This window comes from Mercenaria mercenaria, chromosome 2, assembly GCF_021730395.1.
Source record: "Mercenaria mercenaria strain notata chromosome 2, MADL_Memer_1, whole genome shotgun sequence".
Lineage (NCBI taxonomy): Eukaryota > Metazoa > Mollusca > Bivalvia > Venerida > Veneridae > Mercenaria > Mercenaria mercenaria.
In genome coordinates, this window is record NC_069362.1 from 54,928,621 (window position 1) to 54,945,484 (window position 16,864).

The 16,864-nt window shown below is 37.4% G+C and overlaps 1 protein-coding gene across 1 annotated transcript in view; it reads left to right on the forward strand.

Moving 5' to 3' along the window:
- Positions 1 to 16,864, forward strand: part of LOC123563981 (uncharacterized) — a 99,968-nt gene that overhangs the window by 41,539 nt on the left and 41,565 nt on the right. The gene's annotated exons all lie outside the window — the stretch shown is intronic.

Sequence of the window (16,864 nt, forward strand, 5' to 3'; positions counted from 1 at the left end):
TCAGTAGGTCAAATAATGAAAAAACCTTGTGACCTCTCTAGAGGCCATATTTTTCATGGGATCTGTATGAAAGTTGGTCTGAATGTTTATCTTGATGATATATAGGTCAAGTTTGAAACTGGGTCAACTGCGATCAAAAGCTAGGTCAGTAGGTCTTGAAATATTAAAACATTGTGACCTCTCTAGAGGCCATACCCTTGAATGGATCTTCATGAAAATTGGTCAGAATGTTCATCTTGATGATATCTAGGTCAAGTTTGAAACTGGGTCACGTGCCTTAAAAAAGTAGGTCAGAGGTCAAATAATAAAAAAACCTTGTGACCTCTCTAGAGGCTATACTTTTCATGGGATCTGTATGAAAGTTGGTCTGAATGTTCATCTTGATGATATCTAGTTCAAGTTTGAAACTGGGTCATCTGCGGTCAAAAACTAGGTCAGTAGGTCTAAATTATTAAAATCTTTTGACCTCTCTAGAGGCCATATTTTTCAATGGATCTTCATGAAAATTGATCTGAATGATTACTTTGATGATATCTAGGTCAGTTTCGAAACTGGGTCACGTGCGGTTAAAAACTAGGCCAGTAGGTATGAAAATAGAAAAACCTTGTGACCTCTCTAGAGTCCATATTTTTCATGAGATCTTCATGAAAATTAGTGAGAATGTTCACCTTGATAATATCTAGGTAAAATTCAAAACAGGGTCACGTACCTTCGAAAACTAGGTCAATAGGTCAAATAATAGAAAAACCTTGTGACCTCTCTAGAGACCATATTTTTCAATGGATCTTCATGAAAATTGATCAGAATTTTTATCTTGATAATATCTAGGTCAAGTTCCAAACTGGGTCACATGAGCTCAGAAACTAGGTCACTATGTCATATAATAGAAAAAACGACGTCATACTCAAAACTGGGTCATGTGGGAAGAGGTGAGCGATTCAGGACCATCATGGTCCTCTTGTTAATTTAAAGTTGTGATCCACAAAGAATGACAACTCTTGCCTTGGGCTAGTACTTAAAAGTAGAGATATCTATTAGTTTACTTCCCTTACAATTACACAATTGAGTGGAAAATGAAAACTGTTTTAGACACAATATCATACTTTTTTGCACAACAAAAATATTTTGGATTTATTCATTAGTGTTTGATTTACCCATCGATACATGGTTCCTATGAGTTTGTCAACTTACTTATGTTAAAAAGTTAACTTTTAATAAGCCAATAATAAAATGAAATACCAGTAAGTAATTAATAGTGCAGATAATACAGTTTTGCTTGTATCAAAATGTCACAATAGAAGCACTTTTGTAATACAGAACATCTGGTAGGATTAGTAAAGGTGCAATTATATTGATCTCTATTTCCTATGCCTACATTATGATAAAATCTGGCCAAATAAAGGTCTCACTGTCGGTATGATGATAAGGTTCCGTTATGATAAAATCTGGCCAACTAAATGCCTCACTGTCGGTATGATAATAAGGTTCCATTATGATAAAATCTGGCCACCTAAAGGTCTCACTGTCGGTATGGTGATAAGGTTCTGTTATGATAAAATCTGGCCACCTAAAGGCCTCATTGTCGGCATGATAATAAGGTTCTGTTATGATAAAATCTGGCCAACTAAAGGTCTCACTGTCGGTATGGTGATAAGGTTCCATTATGATAAAATCTGGCCATCTAAAGGTCTCACTGTCGGTATGGTAGTAAGGTTCCATTATGTAGAGATGGACCCTAAAATTTTCAATGATACTTATACATTAAATAAAGTCTAGAAATTTATTTCCTTATGTCCTTCAACTTTGATAAAATCTGGCCATCTAAAGGTCTCACTGACGGTATGATGATAAGGTTCCATTATGATAAAATCTGGCCACCTAAAGGCCTCACTGTCGGCATGATGATAAGGTCCCGTTATGATAAACTCTGGCCAACTTAAGGTCTCACTGTCGGCATGATGATAAGGTTCCATTATGATAAAATATGGCCATCTAAAGGTCTCACTGTCGGTATGATAATAAGGTTCCATTATGATAAAATCTGGCCATCTAAAGGTCTCACTGTCGGTATGATAGTAAGGTTCCGTTATGATAAAATCTGGCCAACTAAATGCCTCACTGTCTGTATGATAATAAGGTTCCGTTATGAAAAAATCTGGCCAACTGAAGGCCTCTCTGTCGGAATGATAATAAGGTTCCATTACGATAAAATCTGGCCAACTAAATGCCTCACTGTCGGTATGATAATAAGGTTCCATTATGATAAAATCTGGCCATCTAAATGCCTCTCTGTCGGAATGTTAATAAGGTTCCATTATGATAAAATCTGGCCATCTAAATGCCTCTCTGTCGGAATGTTAATAAGGTTCCATTATGATAAAATCTGGCCATCTAAAGGTCTCACTGTCGGTATGATAATAGGTTTCTGTTAATAAGGTTCCATTATGATAAAATCTGGCCATCTAAAGGTCTCACTGTCGGCATGATAATAGGTTTCTGTTAATAAGGTTCCATTACGATAAAATCTGGCCATCTAAAGGTCTCACTGTCGGTATGATAATATGGTTCCATTATGATAAAATCTGGCCATCTAAATGCCTCTCTGTCGGAATGATAATATGGTTCCATTATGATAAAGTCTGGCCACCTAAAGGCCTCACTGTCGGTATGACAATAAGGTTCCATTAAGATCAAATCTGGCCAACTAAAGGTCTCACTGTCGGTATGATAATAAGGTTCCGTTATGATAAGGTCTGGCCAACTAAATGCCTCACTGTCGGTTTGATAATAAGGTTCCGTTTTGATAAAGTCTGGCCGTTATGATAAAATCTGGCCAACTAAAGCCTCACTGTCGGTATGATGATAAGGTTCCGTTATGATAAAATCTGGCCATCTAAAGGCCTCACTGTCGGTATGATAATAAGGTTCCATTATGATAGAATCTGGCCACCTAAAAGCCTCACTGTCGGCATGATAATAAGGTTCTGTTATGATAAAATCTGGCCATCTAAAGGCCTTACTGTCGGTATGATAATAAGGTTCCATTATGATAAAATCTGGCCAACTAAAATTCTCACTGTCTGTATGATAATAAGGTTCCGTTATGATAAAATCTGGCCACCTTAAGGCCTCACTGTCGGCATGATAATAAGGTTCCGTTATGATAAAATCTGGCCAACTAAAGGCCTCACTGTCGGCTTGATGATAAATTTCCGTTATGATAAAATCTGGCCAACTAAAGGCTCACTGTCGGTATGATGATAAGGTTCCGTTATGATAAAATCTGGCCATCTAAAGGCCTCACTGTCGGTATGATAGTAAGGTTCCATTATGATAGAATCTGGCCACCTAAAAGCCTCACTGTCGGCATGATAATAAGGTTCCGTTATGATAAAATCTGGTCATCTAAAGGCCTCACTGTCGGTATGATAATAAGGTTCCATTATGATAAAATCTGGCCAACTAAAATTCTCACTGTCTGTATGATAATAAGGTTCCATTATGATAAAATCTGGCCACCTTAAGGCCTCACTGTCGTCATGATAATAAGGTTCCGTTATGATAAAATCTGGCCAACTAAAGGCCTCACTGTCGGCTTGATGATAAATTTCCGTTATGATAAAATCCGGCCAACTAAAGGCTCACTCTCGGTATGATGATAAGGTTCCGTTATGATAAAATCTGGCCATCTAAAGGCCTCACTGTCGGTATGATAATAAGGTTCCATTATGATAAAATCTGGCCACCTAAATGCCTCACTTTCGGCATGATAATAAGGTTATGTTATGATAAAATCTGGCCATCTTAAGGCCTCACTGTCGGCATGATAAAAAGGTCCCATTATGATAAAATCCAGCTGATTAAAGGCCTCGCTGTCGGCATGATGATAAGGTTCCGTTATGATAAAATCTGGCCATCTAAAGGCCTCACTGTCGGCATGATAATAAGGTTCCGTTATGATAAAATCTGGCCAACTTAAGGCCTCACTGTCGCTATGATAATAAAGTTCCATTATGATAAAATCTGGCCATCTAAAGGTCTCAGTGTCGGTATGATAATAAGGTTCCATTATGATAAAATCTGGCCACCTAAAGGCCTCACTGTCGGCATGATGATAAGGTTCTGTTATGATAAAATCTGGTCAACTAAAGGCCTCACTGTCGGTATGATGATAAGGTTCCGTTATGATAAAATCTGGCCATCTAAAGGCCTCACTGTCGGTATGATAATAAGGTTCCATTATGATAGAATCTGGCCACCTAAAAGCCTCACTGTCGGCATGATAATAAGGTTCCGTTATGATAAAATCTGGCCATTTAAAGGCCTCACTGTCGGTATGATAATAAGGTTCCATTATGATAAAATCTGGCCAACAAAAATTCTCACTGTCTGTATGATAATAAGGTTCCGTTATGATAAAATCTGGCCACCTTAAGGCCTCACTGTCGGCGTGATAATAAGGTTCCGTTATGATAAAATCTGGCCAACTAAAGGCCTCACTGTCGGCTTGATGATAAATTTCCGTTATGATAAAATCCGGCCAACTAAAGGCTCACTGTCGGTATGATGATAAGGTTCCGTTATGATAAAATCTGGCCATCTAAAGGCCTCACTGTCGGTATGAAAATAAGGTTCCATTATGATAAAATCTGGTCATCTAAAGGCCTCACTGTCGGTATGATAATAAGGTTCCATTATGATAAAATCTGGCCAACTAAAATTTTCACTGTCTGTATGATAATTAGGTTCCATTATGATAAAATATGGCCACCTTAAGGCCTCACTGTCGGCATGATAATAAGGTTCCGTTATGATAAAATCTGGCCAACTAAAGGCCTCACTGTCGGCTTGATGATAAATTTCCGTTATGATAAAATCCGGCCAACTAAAGGCTCACTCTCGGTTTGATGATAAGGTTCCGTTATGATAAAATCTGGCCATCTAAAGGCCTCACTGTCGGTATGATAATAAGGTTCCATTATGATAAAATCTGGCCACCTAAATGCCTCACTGTCGGCATGATAATAAGGTTATGTTATGATAAAATCTGGCCATCTTAAGGCCTCACTGTCGGCATGATAAAAAGGTCCCATTATGATAAAATCCAGCTCATTAAAGGCCTCGCTGTCGGCATGATGATAAGGTTCCGTTATGATAAAATCTGGCCGTCTAAAGGTCTCACTGTCGGCATGATAATAAGGTTCCGTTATGATAAAATCTGGCCAACTTAAGGCCTCACTCTCGGTATGATGATAAAGTTCCATTATGATAAAATCTGGCCATCTATAGGTCTAAGTGTCGGTATGATAATAAGGTTCCATTATGATAAAATCTGGCCACCTAAAGGCCTCACTGTCGGCATGATGATAAGGTTCTGTTATGATAAAATCTGGTCAACTAAAGGCCTCACTGTCGGTATGATAATAAGGTTCCATTATGATAAAATCTGGCCATCTAAAGGTCTCATTCTCGGTATGATGATAAGGTTCCATTATGATAAAATCTGGCCACCTAAAGGCCTCACTGTCGGCATGATGATAAGGTTCCGTTATGATAAACTCTGGCCAACTAAAGGTCTCACTGTCGGCATGATGATAAGGTTCCGTTATGATAAAATCTGGCCATCTAAAGGTCTCACTGTCGGTATGATAATAAGGTTCCGTTATGATAAAATCTGGCCATCTAAAGGTCTCACTGTCGGTATGTTAATAAGGTTCCGTTATGATAAAATCTGGCCAACTAAAGGCCTCACTGTCTGTATGATAATAAGGTTCCGTTATGATAAAATCTGGCTAACTAAAGGCCTCACTGTCGGTATGATAAAAGGTCTCACTGTCGGTATGATAATAAGGTTCCGTTATGATAAAATCTGGCCATCTAAAGGTCTCACTGTCGGTATGTTAATAAGGTTCCGTTATGATAAAATCTGGCCAACTAAAGGCCTCACTGTCTGTATGATAATAAGGTTCCGTTATGATAAAATCTGGCCAGCTAAAGGCCTCACTGTCGGTATGATAATAAGGTTCCATTATGATAAAATCTGGCCAACTAAATGCCTCACTGTCGGTATGATAATAAGGTTCCATTATGATAAAATCTGGCCATCTAAAGGCCTCACTGTCGGTATGATAATAAGGTTCTGTTGATAAGGTTCCATTATGATAAAATCTGGCCATCTAAAGGCCTCACTGTCGGCATGATAATAAGGTTCCGTTATGATAAAATCTGGCCATCTAAAGGTCTCACTGTCGGTATGTTAATAAGGTTCCGTTATGATAAAATCTGGCCAACTAAAGGCCTCACTGTCGGTATGATAAAAGGTCTCACTGTCGGTATGATAATAAGGTTCCGTTATGATAAAATCTGGCCATCTAAAGGTCTCACTGTCGGTATGTTAATAAGGTTCCGTTATGATAAAATCTGGCCAACTAAAGGCCTCACTGTCTGTATGATAATAAGGTTCCGTTATGATAAAATCTGGCCAACTAAAGGCCTCACTGTCGGTATGATAATAAGGTTCCATTATGATAAAATCTGGCCATCTAAAGGCCTCACTGTCGGCATGATAATAAGGTTCCGTTATGATAAAATCTGGCCAACTATAGGCCTCACTGTCGACTTGATGATAAATTTCCGTTATGATAAAATCCGGCCAACTAAAGGCTCACTGTCGGTATGATGATAAGGTTCCGTTATGATAAAATCTGGCCATCTAAAAATGCGCTGCTTAAGTACAAATTTGTCGAAATCTATATTTTACAATAAAAACAACGCGTATGAAAATGAGCATGCTTGCTTTGATCACATGACCAAAACAATTCTTCATCACGTGATCAAAATAAACTATAAATAACCTACAAAAATAGTATAGTACCATACGCGTAGATCTATAATCGGTATTAAAACCAAGTTGCGTCTTTTGTAAACGTTTTAAATTAAAACTCAGTTCCTGTTAGAAAAGTTAATCGAAATTTAATTATTATAACAACACCAAAGAGCTTGTTTTGGTCACATGATCAGAAAACACTAGCACGGCGTGCGTTCCATTTTCGGATTAAATTGCACCCGTGTATCCGTTGAACTTTGTAGCATAGAAATGGGTTTATGGAAAGATATATTGCATGAAATCAACAGAGGAGGTGTTATCCTATTTTTTTTCAAAGAGAAAGATACGATCCTTTCATAATATTTACGTAAATAATTTTTATTTGCACGACTTAGGAAAGTAATTGCAGCCGTAACGGAGGGGGCGAAAAATTCATACCTGTTTCCCGAAAATACGAACGTATGCTCTTCAATTTGATTTAATATTACATTCCAGCTGGTGATTGTGATTGATATATCATTAAAGGGTATAATTAATCCGAAGAAACATTATTTTTAACAAATTCTCCTTTTAATCGCCGGTAGATTTGCGGTGTTTTCGTCCACAAATATTCACGTTCTGGCTTACGATTTTTCTCGGATAATTATACAAAAGCGGGTTTCGGAAGACTGCAATGAAATCATTTGAGATCATTCAAACTAAGAATGCAGCCAAGAAGAATAATAGCAGACTCGGTTTGATTGAGTCTGTTCATGAGAGGTAATGAAATGTGCCCCCTAGCGCCGGCTTAAGCAGAACTCTATTACACATATGTTGAATGAACTCCATGATCTCAAAGGACCAGAAAATATAACACTAAAACATGCATACTGTCATGGTTATTAGGCATATTATATTAATCTACAGCTGAAAAATGACTGAATGCAACCCGAAGATCATGATGTGTGCTGATACTGGAGATAGTAGTAGTTGTTTTGGTTGTTTTAAAATTGAATGAAAATTTATTGTAAATATTCTTTCATGGTTGCTTTTAGTTTAAGAACTATTCTGAATATCTTTTATCTATGTATAATATATTCATAGCCTGCTTTTACCAAGATGAGATCTCATTTGGAAAATAAATAAATAAATAAAAAAAAAATCACCTGTCAATGTCACACGGGGCCTGAACATGGATACAATAACTTGAGGACCAATTGACCCAGAATGTTGAAACTTCATAGGATGATTGGACATGTAGAGATGACCCCTATTGATTTTTGAATCACGTTTAGGTCACAGGAAGCAGAACTTTGAAAACAGTTTCCAACCAATGACTTTAGAATGATTTGACCCAGAACCTTCAGTCACGATGATAGGAATTACAAAGTCGATGACCCTTAATGTTCTGGGGTCACTTGACTTAAAGGAAAGGTCACAGAGGCATGAAGATAGAAAAACTCTTTCTAGATCAATAATTTGAGAATCATTTGACCCAGAATGTTGACACTTCATACGATGATTGGACATGCATAGTAGATGACCCCTGTTAATGTTGGACTCACTCGATCAAAGATCAAGGTCACAGGGGCCTGAACATGGAACACGGTTTACTTGAGATGATCTCTATCTTTCGCTCCTATCCTCTATTGACCTCTTGCCTATTACGACTTTGCATTGGGAGACTAGGGAGACATGGGCATCTTCTAATTTGAATTTAATTGCTCTCGTTCGAAGGAGTAGAAATATATATTATAAATATTAATGTTTGATGATGGATGTTGGTCGGTCTGTGGACAAATCAGTTTCCGGATGATAACTGGAGAACGCTTGGGGCTAGGATCATGAGATCGGGAGATTTGTCATGACCAGCAAATGACCCCTATTGGTTTTGAGTTCAGTAGGTCAAAGGTCAATATCACATTGACAATAGAACTTTTTATGCCCCCACTTTGGGGGGGGGGGGGCGCATATAGATTTGCCCTTGTGTCCGTCCGTCCGTCCTTCCGTCCGTCCGTTCAAGAATGTTGTGTCGCGCCTAGCTCCAAAAGTATTTGACGTAGAATCACAAAACTTTACAGGAATGTTGGTCAGCATGTGTAGTTGTGCACCTGGGGTTTCGCGTCCGAATTCATTCAGTCATGTAGGAGTTATGGCCCCTGATTTTGTAAAACTTTGTCATTTTAGTGTTGTGTCGCGAGTAGCTCCAAAAGTATTTGACCTAGAGTCACCAAAGTTTACAGGAATGTTGATCAGCATGTGCAGTTGTGCACCTAGGGTTTTATGTCCGGATTCATTCAGTCATGTAGGAGTTATGGCCCCTGACTTAGTTAAAAATTGGCCATTTTAATGTTGTTTTGCGCGTAGCTCCAAAAGTATTTGACCTAGAGTCACCAAAGTTTACAGGAATGTTGGTCAGCATGTGCAGTTGTGCACCTGGGATTTCGCGTCCAGATTCATTCAGTCGTGTAGGAGTTATGGCCCCTGACTTAGTTAAAAATTGGTCATTTTAATGTTGTGTCGCACGTAGCTCCAAAAGTATTTGACCTAGAGTCACCAAAGTTTTCAGGAATGTTCACGTCCGGATTCATTCAATATTGTAGGAGTTATGGCCCCTGACCTAGGAAAAAATGTGTGTCCTTTGTCATGTAGTGGGGACATCTGTGTCCCATGGACACATTTCTAGTTTTGCCAAAAAACTAGATAATGCATTTGTCTAAGATCACATTTGATACGGAGGTCATTTAAGACTGATAAATGACCCATGATTATTGATTTAAGATCAATACGTTAAATGTCCAGTAGGCAGTGACCAAATAATTTCTGTTCCTTGTCAGTTAATTCATGCAAGTTTTCTACAAGCTCTTGTTATAACTAGAATCTCCAAATAACACATAATTATCAATAAGTCCATGACCTTTGCATACATTTACTGTTATTCCCCTTGTTCCAGTAAAAGCAGGGTGTTCCCTATTGATTTGTTAAAAAATGCCTATAATTCAAAACAGATTTTGAGCAAAATTGACCAAACCTCACAAAATTTTCAATAAGCACTTTGCTCATATTTTATTTTATCCCTTGATTTGGTAAAAGAAAGGTTGAAAATGCTTATTAATCAAAAGTAGTTTTAACTAGAATCACCAAACTTAAGCTAACTGTTCATGCCCATTACCAGAAGCTGTCAACCGCTGCCCACATCAGTCCTCTCAGTGCTTTGATTTGACAAATTCAACATGTGTTCCACTTACTGTCAAAACATAAAGAAGTGAAGACGACTTATTCGAGCGTTTCAACGCTATTGTTCTATCCAAGGAATACGAATTGGCTGATGTTGCGCAGTTTACCAACAGATTCGTGTTAAACTTACTTCAGTTTTGTCGCTGTCTTTGATATTTGTTGGGATGGTAGACCGTCTCCCGCTACTTCCCATATAAAAGAAGGTTACTGATAATTTTCATCCACGGATGAAGCATCTGCATTCAAATGTTTTAGCTCGACTATTTGAAGAATAAGTAGAACTGTCCTACTCACCACGACTGGCGTCACACCTTGGTTAAGTTTTTTTGTACCAGCCCATATTTTGACAAAACCTTTTGAGATAAAGCTTTGAAAAATTTTCGTACCAGTTCATATTTTGTGTAAACTGTTTGACATATGGCTTTGAAACATTTATCACTTGTTTATTATAACAGTTTCTATTCTGTAGGCAAGAGTCCTAAACAAGTCCATGTTTTGTCAAAACTATTTGACACGTGGCTGTACTGATAAATTTGAAATTCTTGGGATTTCTTTTGTTTATGTCACCGTAACAGCTACAGCTTTAAAACTTTGCAGTCCTGCTTATCATCATTAGTTGAAAAAAATATAGGAACAGTACCTTTGAAACTTTACAAAGTTTTGTGTATCATTATTTGTTGAGTAAGTAGGCCAAGAGCTTTAACTCTAATAGGCACTTTGTCAGAATTATGGCCCTTCATGTACTTACATAATTGGAATTTCTTGGTTACATTTTTTGTTTAGACCCACTTTTATTAAATACTGTAAGAGCTAAATTGAAATTTTGCAGACTTGTTTAGCCAAGAACCATAACTCTTGCTTGCATTTTGTAAGAATTATGACCCTTTATATACTTACAAAATTGGACATTTTTTGGTTAATTCTTGTTTATGTCCTCTTTTTATGCCCCCGGACATATAACAATCGAATTGTCTGTCCGTCCGTCCGTTTGTTCGCCCGTACGAACCAGATTGCTTTCAACCCACATTAATGATCCGATTTACTTCAACTTCATCTTCAATGGGGGTACTTGGCAAAATTCACATCGTAGACACTCAACAATCTTTGTGGCAATACCTGCAAACTGACCTATATAGAGATGACCTTGACCCTCATCTATCCGTACGGACCAGATTGTCCTCAGCTTACATTAATGAACCGATTTAGTTCATACGCACACGCAACAATCCTTGTGGCAAGACCTACAGACTGACCTGTATATAAGTGACTTTGAACCTCACATGACCTTCAAACTTAAACCCTTAATAAACAACATTTTTGGTCATAATGATCATAACTAGCTTCTAGTCAAGATTGGAATTAAACTACCAAGATGACCTTGACCTTCATCAGGAAGTGCGAACGAGATTGCCTACAGACCACATTAATGACCTGTTTCAGTTCATACCGACACTCAACAAAACTTGTGGCAAGACCTACAACTAACCTATATATAGATGACCTTGATCTACATATGATCTTCACCTTTAAACTTAAAATCTCGAAAAAGAACAGCAACTTTGGTCATATACCTGGGGGCATAATTCTGCGTTTTGTAAACGCAGCTCATTGTCGTAGGACAAGAACCATAACTTTGATATGCGTTTTGTCAGAATTATTGCCTTTTTTTAGTCCCCTACTGGTTGAAAACCAGTTTCGGGAACTATATGATTGCGCGTTCCCGTTCGTGCGTCCGTCCGTCCACAATTTCGTGTCCGGTCCATAACTAGGTCATTCATCAACGGATTTTAATATTATTTTGCACAAATGTTCTCCATGATGAGACGACGTGTCATGCGCAAAACCCGGACCCCAAGCTCAAAGACCAAGATCACAGTTGGGATTTTTCCTGCCCGGTCCATAACTCTGCCATCCATGAAGGGATTTTAATATTATTTGGCACAAATGTACCCCATAATAAGATGATGTGTCATGTACAACTTTCAGACTCCTAGGTCACACTTGGCAGTCAAATAGTAACATGGGCATGAACAGAGTCTGTTTTGTGTCCGGTCTAGAACTCTGTCATCCCTCAAGGGATTACAATATTACTTGGCATAAATATGTCAATAGGTTTTTTTTCCTGTCCGGTCCATAATTATATCATGCAAAACAGGATTTAAATATTAGTTGGCACAGATATTCCCCTTGACGAGACAACTTGTGATGCACAAAACCCATACCCTTAGCTGAAAGGTCAAGGTCACACTTGGAACTCAAAGACCAACAGGGCTTTTTTCCTGTCCGGTCAGTAACTCAACCATCCTTAAAGGGATTTTAATATTACTTGGTTCAAATGTAACCAATGATTAGACGATGTGTCGTGCGCAACACCCAGACCCTTAACTCAAAGGTCAAGGTCACAGTTGGAGGTCAAAGGTCGATAGGGTTTTTTTTCCTGTATGACCAATAACTCTGTCATCCATGAAGGGATTTTAATATTAGTTAGCACAAATGTTTTCCATAATAAGACAACTTGTCTTACGCAACCCTTTAACCCTAACTCAAAGGTTAAGGTCACTGTTAGAGGTCACAGGTCAATAGGATTTTTTTCCTTTCTGATCCCTAACTCTGTCATCAATTCGGGGATTTTTATATTATTTGACACAAATGTTCCCCATGAGACAATGTGTCAAGTGCCATACCCAGACCCCTAGTGCAAAGGTTAAGGTCACATCTAAGGTCAAAAGTCATTTATCTTTTCCTGTCCAGTCTATAAAATATTTTTATATAAGCTCATGTGTCATATGGACCCAATTAAAATGTGTTGATGTACTTTCTTCAGAATTGCTTCCCTTTAATATGATGATTTCTTACATTTTTTCTCATATTTTCCCACCAATTTCAACATGAAATGTTATCAAAATTGAAATTAAATACTTTTTGAGTCGGCTAAACGCTTTCAAACGTTTGACGAGTCCTTGCTATCGCCCGATTTCTCATTCTTATTAAATGGACTCACAACACAGCGAAGTGATGTAGTTTCATTAGATTATCTCTAATTTCAAAGAGTTCATTGATCGAATGAAGATCAGTTATGTCAATCCTATTTGCTATGACCAATATACGATATAATCCGTCAAATTTATGACTTGTAATTGTGCAGTACTCGAATAAAGCCACGTATTTTCTTCCGCGGTAACTCATTAAGCATAAACACGCATAACGATTCTGCGGGATTTGGTAATACATTTGCGCATATGATTATGGTCACGAATTTTATGCCCTTTCGTCACAAAATAGCAAATATGATGTTCACAAATTCAAATAAAAGCTGCATATTAACTTATTAGCCAAATTATCCATTTGATACCATGTCCGTTTCAAAAAATAATCTTTAAAATCATTGCGCAAATAACAAATTTATTGCGCTGTGCATTTTATGAATTGCGCAGGCTTACCAAGCTTGCGTAACATCCAGCGAAAGACAAAATATAGTTCCAGAACATACTGCTAGTATTTTATTGAGTCGGGTACCTCTGAAAGCATTGGAATGTCTCTTATCAAATAGTTTACCACATCGATGAAATTAAATTATGACAGCTTCATTTTAAATGACCCGAATAAGATATGTGCAGTACGTTAATTCTTCCGCGAGACTTCGCGGATGAATTCTAACTACATTCTGGACACTTGTCGGCGAACACGCGTGACCTGTTTATAACAACGCTTCTACGACATTTCGTGGGTTGAAGTTTGCAGTCAGTAAGCGGATAAATTATCGGAAGAAGAAGCCCTTACTGGTTTGTTTAATTACTACTGATATTAAAAATGATTTTATTTCTTATTTTTCGAGAAATAAACAAATCGGCGAAACATTAAATTGTATTTTCTTGTAGTTTTTGAAATCGAAAGTAGATCGTCTATGTTTGGCTGCTTTGACGAAACGAAACAACTTTTTTATGAAAGATTTAAATAAGTGGTAATTTAACCGTAAACTTCAATGTCAGATACTGCCAATTGCTGCTAAATGTCTTCGTATCATCACAATTTGTAAAACATATTGTTGAAACTGGAGATTTAGAAAAGTATAATCGTATCCGGATATAATATTTTGGGTAAATATCGAGCTGTGTTATGAAATTTTAACATTCAGACATGATAGATATTATTGTAACAGAAATGATTCTAGAATTTATTTTTATAACACCTACATAGAATCTATATCAGACTCATATTCTAGTCCTGAGGCTAGTCCAAATAATTGTACTCGAGAGTTGAATATCGTTAATATTTTTTGACTTGTCGATATCCGCCTCTAGGTAGACAACGTAAAATATCAAAATGTAAAATCGGTCTACCCGAGGTCTCATTATTTAGACTAGTCCTGAGGCATGATCCGAAAGTAAAAAGATGAAGTGACAGTCATTCATACTTTGGATATTGTAATACTAAAAAGAATCTAGGTAATATTTAGAAAATGAAACATAAAATGTTCAGTTAGAAATCGCACCAAAGGCTGTATCAAGGGTCTACATATTCAAAAATTTCTTGTGGTGATACCCCAAACCCTTCTTGCAGAAGGGGGTATTCTCCCACACCCTTCCCCCATATTGCCACTTTACAGTTTGATACATTTGCCCTTTTACCACCTGCCACAATGCCCATTTCAAAATCTGACTGCAATTTAAAGCGGGAAGAAACACCCCTCCCCACACCCACCCTGCTACCGACCACGTAAAAATGGCTCAAACATTTTTCAGCCCAGCCTGGGCCTGTCTGTCTACATGAATCAAATGGATAATTGAAAGAGCATGGACTTGGGGATTACAAACATGATTTTGATGGGGTTAACAGGTCTGAAATAGAATAAATGATGGTTTTAACTAAAAAAGAACTGCATTTATTAATATCGGTTACACTATATATTGACACTCAGCAACATTTACATACATGTATCTCTAAAAGTAAGTATACTTTAAACTGGCACCACTTATAATATGATTGAACAATACCTAACATATGACACGGTTATCGCCAGGCCCATTATCTGTAAAATATCTGAACAGTTCTTTCGTCCATCCGTTACAAATTGTATGTGGCAATCCGCGTTGTAAAATTTTATTATATAAATTGTCATATTCAAATTTTATCATGTGCGAATATATACCAGCCGATAATTGCCTCTTTTGGCAATGCCGGAGGCAATGTTTACTGGAAAAATATATATAGTCATGGGCAGTATCTTAGTGTCAGCTGTCAAATTGTAGTTTGTACTTTCAACATTTTTATTTCTGCGAACCACTCTTCAATTTTAGAGAAATATATTGGGTTTAAATACCTGTATAATGTCAATCAAAGTTTTACTAGGCATCGACTGAATGTTCATTTCATTTATTGTAACAAAATCTCTGTTTAGTTGGGGGAAAAAAACTAAAAACAAACTGAAACTGGTAGACTATACTACCAGTACATCAATCATTAGCCGACTCTCAGGCCCTTCAGGCCTTTGATTTATATTTATAGATGTTATGAAACAATCAACAACTGTAGATTTTTGTATATGCAAATTTTAATCCAAGTGGTCTGTTATAACATATTGTGTTTACATGTATATAGTACAATATTGTTTATACATAATTGACAGATATCAGATTATCATTATTATGTTATATTGCAGCAGAGAAAATTAGGTGCCTTCCCTTATGGGACTTTGTATTGCATGGCTATACTTCATTCACTTCTTTACTAAAGTTATATGGATTTCATGGTTAAGAAGTTTGTTCAGGTCCACTTAAATAACTTTGTATACTTAATTATTATTACTGAATTAGTAAGCATGTCAAGAACCATATCTTTTCTGCATTTTGTCAGCATTGTTACCCTTTTTAACTTGGAATATTGGTAGTTTTCGGTTATTTTTGTTTGGGTTCACCTTTTACTCAATCGTTTTGGAGAAACAAACGTAATATGTTATGGCGCGTGCGTCTGCCCGTCTGTATGTCCGTCATACTTGTGTTCGGAGCAAAACTCAATAACCATTCAACTTACTGTCTTTAGATTTGGTATAAAGGTAGGTGGCGATAAGACGATATGCAAAACGCATGCACCAGGTTGGTAGGTGAAAAGTCAAGGCCAAAAAATGATCTCAAAGGTCAACTTTTATTCTTCATATTTTGTGTCCGTAGAATGATATAATAACCATTTAAAGTATAAACTTTAGTCTTGGTATATAGGCAGGTTGCGATGAGGCGATGTACAATGTGCATAAACCAGGTCTGCAGGTCAAAGCTCAAGGTCAAGGTAAGGTCAAATATGTCCGTTATATTTTGTTTCAAGAGCATGACTTAATAATTATTCAAGATACTGACTTTAACCTTGGCATATAGGTAATTGTCGATGGGACGGTGAGCATGAATTTGTTTAGTCAAAGGTCAAGGTCCCAAATTGCGTTCAAATGTCATATCTGTCCTTTGTATTTTTATATCCGGAGCAAAACTTCAAAACTGCTCAAAGTTTAAATGTAGGTTGGTGGTAATGAGGTGAATTGAGAATTGCGAAAATCCACATTACCCCCTGCACCCCACCCCCTCCCCCCTCCCACCACCACCACACACACCAAAATTCACTTTTAGTTTCTTGTGACTTAGTGTTTGATCACCGCCGCCGCACAAAACCATCGACCACCGCAGAGTTACATCCCCTCTTAGACACACACATACCCAAATACTTCTTCTGTTCTGATCTAGCACTACAGGCGTATATCTATATTGTACCGCTCTGCGAAGCCCTTGTCTTGACTGCTTTAGCTTTAAATATTTTTTGTCATCAATAGTGAGCAAA